Source organism: Sinocyclocheilus rhinocerous, unplaced genomic scaffold (assembly GCF_001515625.1).
Source record: "Sinocyclocheilus rhinocerous isolate Xijiao unplaced genomic scaffold, SAMN03320098_v1.1 scaffold697, whole genome shotgun sequence".
Lineage (NCBI taxonomy): Eukaryota > Metazoa > Chordata > Actinopteri > Cypriniformes > Cyprinidae > Sinocyclocheilus > Sinocyclocheilus rhinocerous.
The window spans coordinates 1,630,842-1,644,321 of NW_015664033.1; the positions used below are offsets into that span (position 1 = coordinate 1,630,842).

The following is a 13,480-nucleotide window of genomic DNA, read 5'->3' on the forward strand; positions in this document are numbered from 1 at the left end:
TTTCCATTATGATTTAGTGGTTTTAACAAGCCACCAATAGAAAATGATTAATTACCAGTAGAGACCCACAGGGACCATTAGAGTTTCCAACCCATTATAACCAGTAAAACCATTAGGCTACAAATTCTGTGATGGTTTCTATTGTTTTTTTTGTGTTTTTTTTTTTCAGCAGGGCATTACTGAAAAGCATGATTTATTTAGGCTTTCATTGTCTTTAATCCACTGAGTAATTAAATGAAGGAAGACGGTTTGTTGTCATGTGTGCAGAAAACGCTTATAATGCTTAAACATTCATTCTGGAGCCTTTTAGTAGATTTGTAGGCCCAAATTCTAATACAATTTGCTTAGATTGTGCATGAATCGGTTGAGTGAATGATTCAGTGAGCGACTCCCTCATAACAAACAAAAAGACTGACGGTATCGCCACCTACTGGCTCAGCAATGTAACCTGCAAAAAAGAGTGACCGAACTATTGAACGAATCTTTTTTTATTGAATGCAGTAAGATTCGCGACACTGGGGTCAATCAAATTCTCCACCTCATAATCTATAATGTTATGTTTACTGAAACGTTTGAAGACCTTGAAACCTATGAAAAAGAATAACGTTTTCATACAAGTAGAGGAGGTCTCACCCCTCTGCCCAGTATTCATTCTCTCTCTACATCAGTATGTGTTTAGCACTGCACGCGCACTGGAGCCCATGAGCGGAGACGAGGCTCGTTTAGTATTCAGTGCACAAGGCGAAGGAGGGAGAAGGGAGGGAGGGCAGAGAGTGAAATAGAGAGAAAAAAACGAGGCTGTGAAGACAGGCGAAAACACAGAAAGAGAGGAGGAAGAGTGGAGCGGAGAGACACCTCCTCTGTCCCTCTCGGTCTACCCTTTGGCATCCGTCTGTCCCAGGTGCGGTATTTCAGCCTTTATCTGTCGTTGGGTGTGCGGGGCGGATGTTATGATGTTGCTGCTGTAACGCGTCGCATGAGAAATTTAATATTTGGATGAATGTGAGCTCGGAGGAGAGAGTGTGGATATGCTGTAGACAGTCGTTCCGTTCGAGATCTGCATTGCTTGGAACGGCACAGACTCTCTCTACAGATTGTTGTGTTCAGGTTATCCATAATATATCTGTCTATTTGTGCGCCCGTGTTGTAAAGGTCTGCACGTCTGTCCGGTATCGTCGTGCAAAAACCTCTCAGCTGCTTCAGTAATCTTCATTTATCTACTGCAAAATCATGCATGCATGAATATGTGCTGAGCATCGTGACCTCGCATTTTCAGATGTGCATATATGTGTGTGCAACAATGTATAGAGGGATTATCAGTCACTTAGACTCTGTCACTTATGTAATTCTGTTCTTAACTTCCATATTTCCTACTCTACATGCTTAATCTGCATATGCATATGAAATTCAAGAGGAAAGGATGTGAAATGTACATATGAGGCTGCTTCCCTCCTCTTCAACCCCTTATCAGTGTTCCTTCCCCTCCAAACCCCACCCCTCCCCACAGTCTTCAAAGGCAGGCTTACATGGGCTTCTATCAGGCACAGGACCATAATTATGCAAATATTAATACATCCATATGGAACCGTCAGAGGAATCCTCTCCTTCGCTCACTGACAGCATATAACGGCATTGGTAAAAGCCATATGAGGGGGCGATTAAGTCTACTAAAACAGCGTTGTTAGCCATTTATTCATTCATTCCCACTTTGCAGGAAGTCTGGAAACATTTTGCTTTGAAGCCAGAGGGGTAAAGAAAATTACTGTTATCTTCCGACAGTTTTTTTTATTTTTTAAAAAGCAACAGTCTTACAGAAAACAAAAGCAGATTAGACTCCCGATGACATTGCAGATAAGACCACAGGCATGGAGGTGATACAGTGAGTGTGAGAAAGAAAGGGAACGTAAAAAGAAGGAGAGAAAGAAAAACCACAACGGCTTCATTAAGAAATTACTCTAATATCCTATTGGTTATACTTAATGGATTTACATCCCTTGTCAATAGAAGTGTTCAAATTCATTGCCTCAGTAGAGAAGAAAAGGATTAGCCATCATTTTTCTTTTACAATTAGTCTCAGTCACATCTATCAATTTCAGGGGAATAAGGGAAGTTGTGAGGCAGGTTTCCATTGAGTAAAGAGGAAAGACGAGACAACTTCAAAAGGAGGTAGGCGATTGTGGAAACTATAATTGCTTGGAATGTGGAATGTGTCTCGTATTTGCCTGAAATGTACATTTGTTATTCTCAGTTGATCTCAATGGTGCTTTAAGCCAAAGCATACAATACACATACACATCACTTTATATACTTAAGGGATTTGTTAGAAGGGTTAGAATGTATAGCCTCAGAAGAGAAGATTATTTGTGGTTCGAGACAACTTCAAAAGGAGGTAGGCAATTGTGGAAACTATAATTGCTTGGAATGTGGAATGTGGAATGTGTCTCGTATTTGCCTGAAATGTACATTTGTTATTCTCAGTTGATCTCAATGGTGCTTTAAGCCAAAGCATACAATACACATACACATCACTTTATATACTTAAGGGATTTGTTAGAAGGGTTAGAATGTATAGCCTCAGAAGAGAAGATTATTTGTGGTTTACCAATATATATATGTACCTTATATCTTGCATATCTTATATGCAAAATGAATAAATGTACACATTTAATTTTTTAAGTTGCATTTGGAGATTGATTACATAGATCAGAGATGGTTAGCATCCAATGACACCTCTGATTTACATTACACAGCAACTAAAACATTTATATTACTATATTTGAGACGGGAGAAAGAGCCATAATACTGTAGCAGACTGCCAAACAAAAAAGGGAGATACATTTTATTAGCTATAAAGTTTTATCAGTGTGCATCCTCATTAAAATGTAGCATAATGTGTATGGTTTGAGTGATGTGCATATATTTGATCATGTGGATCTTATGCCAGATTCTTTGCGAGAAGAATGGAAGACCCTGCTTCCAGGCATGTTGAGATTTGTCATCTTTTGCAGACTTTACAGCAACTTAACCATTAGCCTACAAACCGGTCAACTTAAATAGGGCAGTGGACGTTGCCTGCGGGACAAAACGAATTGCACCATTCTTCTTTGGCTTAAATAATTTCACCTCAGGGCCGAGGACGGAACCTCATACCCATCTGCTCTCTGCTGTAGAAACAGGCAGTGACCTGAGCGACTGCTGCTGATCTGTGGTGTTGACGGACAGCCCTTCTGACAGATCTCGACTTAAGACACCTGACAGTTATGTAGTGAATGCCAGGTGTCTTATGTATGAATAGTCAGCAACATTATCATTGTCAGTAACTTGCCTTATGACAACACACATTTGTGAGTGCTGGCTGCAGTTATTTAGAGGTTATTAGGACCCATTGTATTGTAGGACGGCCTCATTTGTCACGCTAGCTCATGCCCGCCAAAACATCTGCAAATCCGCTTGAATGGATCAAACTGGTGGAAATAGACAGACTAATTACAAATTAAAAGATTCATCCACTCGGACATCATCGCTTTTAGTCACATCCGAATTGATATAAATGTGAAATGATGATCTGTGTGCCATTTTTAGAGGACACTTTGCTTTTAAATTAAAGCTGCACCTCTGTGCCTGCAACCTTTATTACGCTTGCAGCATTTTACAAATTGCATTTGATTGACTGATTGTGAAAAAAGGTGATTATTAATGATTGGCGATCTACAAAAAAGCTAAACCAAATTTGCTTTTGTACTTTATTATTGTAATTATTTTTTGAGTACTAGAAAATGTTAAAAAATGAATGAACTTTAATGTTATTTTTTATTTGAATTAAAATTAGATTTTTAGTCATTTTTTTATTTTAATTAAAAAATTATTTTAATTAGTTTTTTAAAATAAAGTATTTATTAAAATATATAATAAATTATAATGTAAATATTATGCATTTGCTTGTTGGTAGTGAAATCCACACTCTTAAGGGTTTTTCCATTGTTTTAATTTTAGTTTTAGTATAGGGTTAGCATTATAACATTATAATACCATTCATATTTTTAATAAGAATCATAATTTAAAGAAGAAACCAATCCGATGTGTATTTAACATTTGAGGCTTAATACTATAGAAAAGCACCAAAGGTTTTTCAGTTAGAGTGTTTTCAGCTTGTTTATTTTCATATAAAAATACGGCATGCAGTTGCATCAAACAATGGTATAAACATCATTCAATGTAAATTGTGATAATAAAGTATTTATTAAAATATATAATAAATTATAATGTAAATATTATGCATTTGCTTGTTGGTAGTGAAATCCACACTTCTTTGTTTTGTTATAAGGTGATTCAAACTGATTATGTTCATTTTGTGATTAAGCAGAATTTACAAAGTGACATTTTTAAATGTTTTTAGTTGTAATCTGAAATGTTTTTATTGATTTATTTAGTGCTGTCAAATGATTAATCGCATGCAAAATAAAAGTTTTTGTTTGCATAATATATGTGTGTGTTCTGTGTATATTTATTATGTATATATAAATTGCATCAAACAATGGTATAAACATCATTCAATGTAAATTGTGATAATCGTAATTAATAATCGCAATTTCAAGGGAATAATAGACAATTATGATTTTTGTCATAATTGTGCAGCCCTACTATACATGCATGTGTGTGTATATCCTATATATACATAATAAATATACACAGAACACACACATATATTATGCAAACAAAAACTTTTATTTTAGATGCGATTAATCGTTTGACAGCACTAATTTTATTTTTATTTTCTGTCATCGTTAAGTGCGCATCTGAGAATCATCTCTTCTGCTTTAGATTCGCTTACTGTTGTCCGTCATTCAATGACACAGCGACCTGATCTAGTCTTTCTGCTTTCCGGTTGAAATTGGACGTCTGAGTGTTGTGTGGATTGTCTAGACACGAAACAGAGCTGCAACCTTCAAATGTTTCCGTGTGTAATGGCAATGCAATTATGGCTGTTTTGATGGATGTCACTGAACACTGACCTTTCTGGTTGTTTTGTGTCCGTGTACATATCCATATAATCATTGCATTTTATTATAGGTTTTCATCTCTAGTGTGTGATTGGACAGGGGCTTTTGTGGCCTTTATGAAATGATTGGACTGTGGCAATTCTGTCTGGCTTGCGTGTGATTGGACAGTGACCACCATGCAGGGGTCCCTGTTGTGGGGTATTGCTTTTCCTGGAGATATTGATTGAGACCTGGGCAGCAGTCAATGGAATGTCTGAGACCGGTTTCATGTTCTGTTGTCCGTGTGTTTCATGTTGGTGTCACTTGCATGGATTTTACCACCACATTATTCTATTCTGGCTTTTTTCCAGATGCACAGCCCATAATGCCCCAGAGCGTCAGTGTAGTTTTATTACAGCATATCACTTGTAAATGCCCATCCTCTAGACATGTACACTTGCATCAAGACGCTTTTTCCATCTGGACTCCAAGGCCACACGTTATACGCCCTTCTGACTTATTTTTCTTCTCAAGCCTTATAGTTTATGTCTTGCTCCTACTTTCTCTTTCATTGCCTATTTCTTTCATCTGCTCTCCCCTCTCAGTTCCTCTCTAACTTCGTTCTCAATCGATCTGGCATTTCTGGACAGTGACACTGTAGTTCGCTGCCAGATGGCCATCTTTCAGATTGAGATATGCAGCATTTTTAAGTCAAACTCGGACAGATTTACAGGCTGAACTGTGGTGAGGAGAGCAGACAAGAGTTTTGGGAGGGGGGGGAGGGGGGAGTGTTTTTTTATGAGCTAATCTGAGGCTCATTTTTACAATGGACCGAAGATCTGAGATAGACAGATAAATGGACCTCAGTCTGTTTGGGTTTCCTTTAGATGACGCTCTGGACTGATAGACCGCTGGGGCACGCTGATTAGGCAACTCCAAAGGAAGGTTCTAATGAGTGTGTGGGTGAACATCTTGACCTGAGTCCTGCCCCGAATGACTTATAGCTGTACTTAAGGCTTTGACTGATTGATTGATTGATGGATCGGAGACGGATGGAAAAGACGCAGCTAGCTGGAGAGAAACCATCCACCTTACGATGAAAGACCAATGACATTTTACAGACCTAAAAAGCATGAAAGAATAGTCTATCAGAATGATAGATGGACGATCGGCTCAATAAGAGGAGGTGTCTCGTCAGAGAGAGAAACACATCGGACTTCTTGAGGGATTCGCTGGCTTTGAAAAAAACTCTCAGATGAAAGCAGACGATCGTTGAATTGATTCGCATATTGATAGATTTGCACACCTTCATGGGCTTGCACCGTTTTAGCTGACGCAGAGAGGGGATGAGGGGTGGAAAGAAACACTGAGACAAGGAGCGAAAGAGAAGGGAAATGAAAGGTGGAGCTTTGAACTGGTTTTGTGAGACAGAATGAGCACAGAACAAAGGAAGAATACTGAGAGATCTCAGAGATATAGAACCTCATACTGACAAATTATACATACACAGTCCCTCAGCAGATGAATCCCTACAACATGTTTCCTCAATGCCATCTGATTTGTGAAAACACAGATTTGTGATATGTATTCTATGTATTTGAGGTTTTTTGTCAATCAAAAATCATTACATTTTGATCATTGTAGACCAGACAGAAAAAAATAATAATTACTGCAGTTTATGGAACCTTAAATGCTTTTATCCTCTACATGAGGGTTCAAAGTTTGCCCATTCACAAGCATGAAAAAACAAGGTTTGTTTTCTTAGTGTTTTCTAAGCTCTTCGTCTGCAGTGTGCTGTGAGTGTGAGAACTGTTCTGTGCTGTGTGATTGTGTTGTGTCATGCCCCATTTTCACATTTGGTGTGGACAGACAAATTGCCTGTCACTGGAATCTTGTTGCATTGCACCCTGTTAGGACTGTGTTCACCTAAAGGTGAAGTGGGTTTACCCAACTACAATGGTAAAATGCTTTCTTTGATTAAAATTATATATATATTTTTTTTGTTCTTTTTGGCAAGGATATTTTTTTTACTACCATTCAAAAGTTCAGTGTCAGTAAAAATAAACATAATAATAATAGCTTAAAATAAAAAAAAAGGCTGCTGAAAATTCGGTTTTGCCATCACAGGATTAAACTGCATTACAAAATATATTAAAATAGAAACAGTTAGGCCAAATTTCAAATTGTAATAATATTTCACAATATTACTTTTTTGCTGCCTTTTTGATCAAATAAATGCATAAGAGACAAATCGTATGGACCCCGAACTTTTAAACAGTAATGTATGTTTAGTCTGCTGTTTAATATTTATAAACGGGTATTATTGGCACATCCAATGGTGTGAGTTTTGGGTCAGGCTATCATTTAATCAGACCAATGGTCTGAAAACATTAATTATTTATACAGTTCTCTTTTGTGACACTAGTAGTGCAGAAATTACAGACTTCAGCTTTAAAGATACTAAATAGAATCGCAAAAAAAGAAAGAAAAAGAGACTACTGTAATTATTGATCAAACATATAGCCCCGCCCAAACCTCACACCATTGGTTGAGCCAAAGTGTCGGGCAGCTCAAATTAACATTACAAGTTTAGCATCGAAATTACATGTCACCTTTAATTTTCACAGTATCATGCAACAACAGCTTACAAGATAAACTTGTTTTGTGGTTGACCACATCCTCGTTCCCGAGATGCATTGTACAAGGAGAGCTGTTTGTCTTTGAGAAGAAAGAGATATCCAGAATGATTGGTTCTTCTCCACATGCTATTGAGCTCTGTGAGCTCAGCGGGTTGCCTTTATAATTTAACCATAATTTTACAGCAGTTTTTTTAATGTGTGCCTCATTTTCTCTCTCTCACACACACTCTCCCTCTCTTCCTCTCTTTTCAGGCAGTTTCAGAGCTCCTGTAGAACATTCCAGAAATACAGCCATGGACCACAATGAACAGTAAAGCTTGAATGGAAAAAACAAAGAGAGAAACCTAGTGGAAATAGACCATACATCTCAAATTCAACCCTGCCCTGATGCTGCTTTAAGGACTGAGCCTGCAAACACTTTCCTCTTCCCTGACTGATTATTTAACTGAGAGTAATAGCCCACGAAATCTAGGCTATGCTTTCTGAACAACAGACCTAAATATAGTCTCGCTGTTTATCCATTGAACAAATTCTTAACATTTATGTGAATTGAATTGGTTTCAACCTTCTTCACCATGACAAGGACTCAGGGATGTCATTGTCATCCTTATAACAAGTATGTGCACAAAAACATCTCGCGACCGAAGCACATTCAATTCAATAATGGATTTAACATAATAAATGCATGCATTGTCTTCTCCTCCCTTGCTCTCATTTATTCTTTTTTCCCTCTCTCCTGTTTTTTTTCTCCCAGGAGCCTATGTTATTATTGAAAAGAGTGATTGTGACACACTTACCAATGGGTTTAGCAACCATTAAAGCTTTCAATTAACGGTCATAAAGAGACCGTCTCGGCTGTTTGTCGAAACCTTGTCCTTCACAATCCAAAACGAGACCCTGTGTTATTGGAATCGGCAGAAAGTGGACAGAGACACCCTCTCCGCTCAGGCGCCATCCAGTTGGTGGCGGTGAGAGCTGCGGCGCGATTGGTTGAGTGTGGGGTGGGTGTGCGATGCGGATTGGAGGATGTCGGGGGACTGGGAAGACGACCTTTGTAAGAAGGCGTTGGTGCTGGTGGAGGAACTGTGCTTCCGGTCTGGAGGCCTGAGCCAGAGTGCCAGCTGTCAAGAGTTCAGCTACATGATGAGAGGACCGAACAGACAGCTGAACACAGGTAAGAGCACGCACACCACAACCTGGTGAAAGGATGGTTGGTCCAAAAATTAGCATTCTGTCATCATTTACACACTTAATGTTGTTTCGAACCAGTTTGACGACTTCTTTTGAACACAAAAGGAGGCATTGTGCCAGTAGCTCTCTTGTCCATGCAGTAGCAATGAATGGGGACCGGAGCTTTAAAACTACAAAAAGGGCACAAAGGCATCATGAAAGTGGTCCATATGACTTATATTCTAAGTCTTCTGAAGTCTCTTAAAGATTTGGAATGACAGGAGGGCGAGTCATAAATGATGACAGAATTTTCATTTTTGGCTGAACTATCACTTTAAAGCCTATTCAAAGCATGAATTGCTATGATTTATGTCTGACTTCTAACCAAAATATTGACTTGCACCTGACAAATGGCCTAAAAGGGTAATTTTCATCATCTGCCCACCTCACTGAGTCATGAGACCAGGAAAGAGCCTCCCTGGTAAAAGCTGCTCGTTCATGTAATTGCGCCTGGTCGTTTTTATTTGTATTCACGCCATGCCCACCACAGGTGTTCTGGCTGGATGCTGTGTTCAGAGTGAGACTGTCCTGTTTACAGATTTAGTCATTATTGTTTAAATTCCCAAGTGCCCAGTGATTGAAATGGAATTGGACTTGCATTCTCTTTAATATGAAATGGCACAACCGCAGGTAATTGAAATGGCTCTAAGCTCCTTGTGAAAGAAGGAGAAGAAATGAAGCTGCATAGACTTTCCATCCTAGGGTCTCCAAATACCCAACAATCACCCAAATGGTGGAGGCTGCCAGTTAAAGCTACTCATTATCTTTATTTCTTAAAGGGATAGTTCATCCAAAAATGAAAAGGTTTGAATCATTTACAAACCTGTTTGTTTAATTTCTTCAGTGGATACCGATGGAAAAACATGAATAATGTCTCCTTGCTTTTTTGTCCATATAATGAAAGTCAGTGTGTGGACAAAGACAAAATATTCTTTAAAAAACAGTTTTTGTCTTCTGCTGAAGTAAAAGTTATACAGGTTTGGAACGACAAGAAGGTGAATAAATGATGATAGAATTTTCATTTTTTGGTGAACTATCCCTTTAACAAAAGATGCTTTTTCCTTTTAAACAATTTCTTTTACACGGTTTCATTTGTGAAATCATGCCAAAACCCAAACCCTGCTGAATGTTGAATGTTACAATGCTTTCAAGATGTTTTGCATATGTTTATTCTAATAAATACAACCATTTGAATTCTGGACATTTGCTTACATTAACAGGTTTTGACATAATGACTAAATGTCGGTCATTAGTTATTAGGGCGGTGCTGGATTGAATCCTGCATTTTGAATCATGAGAGATATGTTAGAAGCAATGTCCAAAATTACATTTACATTTAAAATGTATTCACTTAGCAGAGGCTTTTAGCCAAAAGCAACTTACAACACAAGCAATTTGTCCAAGGTAGAACGTAATATAAATAGTGATACTATACCACATTTCCAAGCAGTGCAACGCTAGTGGAAAATTATCACTCAGCAAGCACCAAATGCAAATAAAAATGGCATAAAAAACATGTCAGTGGCTGGTAACTTTATAAGGGACTGCAATATAATACATGATTTCAAATCGATTGTGTGAATGATAGTCTGACTCTCACTTATGTAAGCAAAGTGAGCAATTCAAGTCAAAGACATACAAACCGTCTGCTAAAGAAAACATCTGACACCTATACCTGCTGATCAAAAGCTGGAAAGCACTAATGTAGCTAAGGGAAACACGGTTCATGATGTTGTTTTGCTGAATGCATTGCAAAATAGTGACATGCATAGCTGAGCAGGACGGGCAGCTATCCATGGTATTAATTAGTGTGAAACTGAGGGAAGCTGCCTTAGGCTCTTTAAACTCTTCTATACTCACAGTATGGCCCATATGTGCACTACAGCTGAAGGGTAGTCATGCTGTCAAGCATAGTGTAACAAGGTGAAACAGACCATTTTTATCCCTGGGTCTCTGTATAAGCCACGGTCAGTTACCACGTACTTGTAAAGCAGGATTGAACATTTCAATTTGGATTTGCAGCTTTATCCGAAGACATTTTGCCACTCTCTATTTTATATTAGAGCGTATTTATTAGCACACTCAGGATAAAACCCAAAAGTGACTCTTACGTTTGATTCCTCCCCTACTGCAGGGTGTTAAGTCACAGCCAGAATGAAATCGTGTGAATGCTTATATTTGCTGATGGAATAAAATCAAAGATGTGTTCCATGCGTAAGCTTCAACTTAGCCTAATTGTAGCATAAAGGAGCGCTAAAATACTGACTCACTACTAAATATGTGTTGCACAGGAAAAATGTTCAAAAGTTCAGGGACAGTAGGATTTTTAAAATACTTTTATTCAAGGGATAGTTCAGCATGAAATACAAATTCTGTCATAATTTATTCACCCTCCACTTGTTTCAAACCTGTATGATTTTCTTTCTTCTGATGAACTCAAAAGAACATATTTTAATATTAATGTAGGGAAACAAACAGTTGCTGGTAGCCATTGTTAGTATGGAAAAAAAAATAGGGAAGTCAGTTGCTACCTTCAGCTGATAATTCTTAAAAGTATCACGTGACACTGAAGACTGAAGTAATGGCTGCTGAAAAAATTCAGCTTGGTCATCACAGGAATAAATTACTTTTTGAAATAATATTTCACAGTATTACTGTATTTTTGATCAAGTAAATACAGCCTTGGTGAGCACAGACTTTTCTGTGAGACTTTTAACTTAGATCTTACTAAAAAACCTGTCACGAAAAAGTACCTAATATAATACGTTTTGCTGTTTAATATATTTCTTGAATATTTATTTAAAATATTTCAGTATGCATTATGTAATAAATATTTTGTATTTATTGTATGTCATGTCTTTGTATATTTTTAAAACTTAAGGAACATGTAATTTATCATTGTCAAACAGTTATAAGGCAAAAAAAAAACATGTTTAGAAAAAGAAAATTACATTCAAGACTACTTTGATTTACAAAATTGAAAGCTTACTAGATAGATAAAAGTAAATGTCATATTATGCAACTGCACATTCTTGCATGGACAGCTTGCAAATTACTAGCTGCTCTTGCTTTAAGAAGAAATGATGCAACCAAATTAAGTACACAGTTAAGACTCTGGGATGGGCTGGTGCAACCCTACCCATCTCTCTTTAGGAGGTGGTGATGGTGTGGAAAATCTATGAGACAAGATGAAATGAAAGCTTAGCAACGGGGCAGAACGCCGATCCTCCTGGTTCTGCCAACCCAGAGTTTGTAGATCAAACTCCCTCCCCAGATATACTGCTTCCGAACAGTCTTTTTTCTGTGCAAGCAGATCAATACGTTAACCTTTCTAATCCCAAACCCCTCCCGTGTTTAGTTCTCTCTCCATCAGTGTCCGTTTGTTTGGCTCCGCATCTTTCATTCCTGCAGTTCCGCCTCTCCCGCACCAGCCATCCTTCTTGCTCTCTCTCTCCATCACTGTCCACTTTTTTTCCGGGCCTGTTTTTCTCACAGGGGAACACTTGCGGACTTTATTAACCCCTCTCTGGCGCTATCGCTCTCTTTCCTCACGTTCGACGTGTGGAGTGAATGTGTTATCTTGACCAGTCAGCCAATGTGTCTGCTTTAACATGTACACTAATCTGTTAGCTCCTTCCTGGCCCCTCCCCCTTTCCCCATCTCCCTTTTTCCTCTGATATGTCCTTGTTGTGGTTTTTTTCCTTTTCATTCTTCCTCTCTGTCAGCTCCCTGCTGGAAAATCCACTTTAAACTGGCAGCTGTGTTTTGGGACATGCTAGCAGTTCTGTCATCTGACTTCTATAGCGTTCAATTCGGTTCAATGAAATATGAACAGTGGCAAAATTATGGGTCGCTAAAAGAGGGGCTGTTTCAATACAGCCTCAAGTTTCAAGACCACAAACTGAAAATAATTTATATACTACTTAATAATTTAGGTAGCTGTTGTTTATCCCCAGACCTGGAGTGATGTGTGGTCCACAATTTTTGTTTTACTGCTGTCCACCAACTGAAGTTTCAGAGTTTGAGAACCACTGTGATGAAGGATAGAGAAAGCAGTGAATATGTTTTAGGTGGTTTCTAACAGGTCATTTGCTGGTCCAAGCTGCTCATTTCCACTGTCAAAGTGGTCATGTTGATTCTTAGATCATGGTCGGTAGTAAACCAGCTGATGACCAGCTGCCATCAGCTTGTGACCGATTTATGACCAGCTAGAAATGGCATAAAACATAGTTAGGACTTTCTCCATCCTTTATCACAGTGGTTTTCAAATGTTTTCAGCTGGTGGACCACAGTAAAAAAAAAATTGTGGCACACCTAACACTCCGGGCCCTATTTTAACGATCTAAGCACATGGTCTAAAGCGCACAGCGCAGGTGCACTCAGGGTGTGTCCGAATCCACTTTTGCTAGTTTCCCGACGGGAAAGCAGTCGGTGCGCCCGGACTCATGGCCTAAACGGGTTGGGGTCTATGGCGCAGTCTTTTTTCAGTTCCTCAAAATAACAACGCGCCTGAACACACCTCTTTTTTAGACCAGCACACCCATGGGCGCACAAATGGGCGCAAATGCATTTGCGATTTAAACAACGCGGCGCAGGACGGGAAAATGAGAACTGCGTCGGGCTGAAACTAGC

General features: G+C 38.6%; 1 pseudogene; it reads left to right on the plus strand.

Annotated features, from left to right (window-relative positions):
• Window positions 1–688: 688 nt before the first annotated feature.
• LOC107729541 (synaptotagmin-C-like) overlaps window positions 689–13,480 on the plus strand; it is a 43,638-nt pseudogene continuing 30,846 nt past the window's right edge.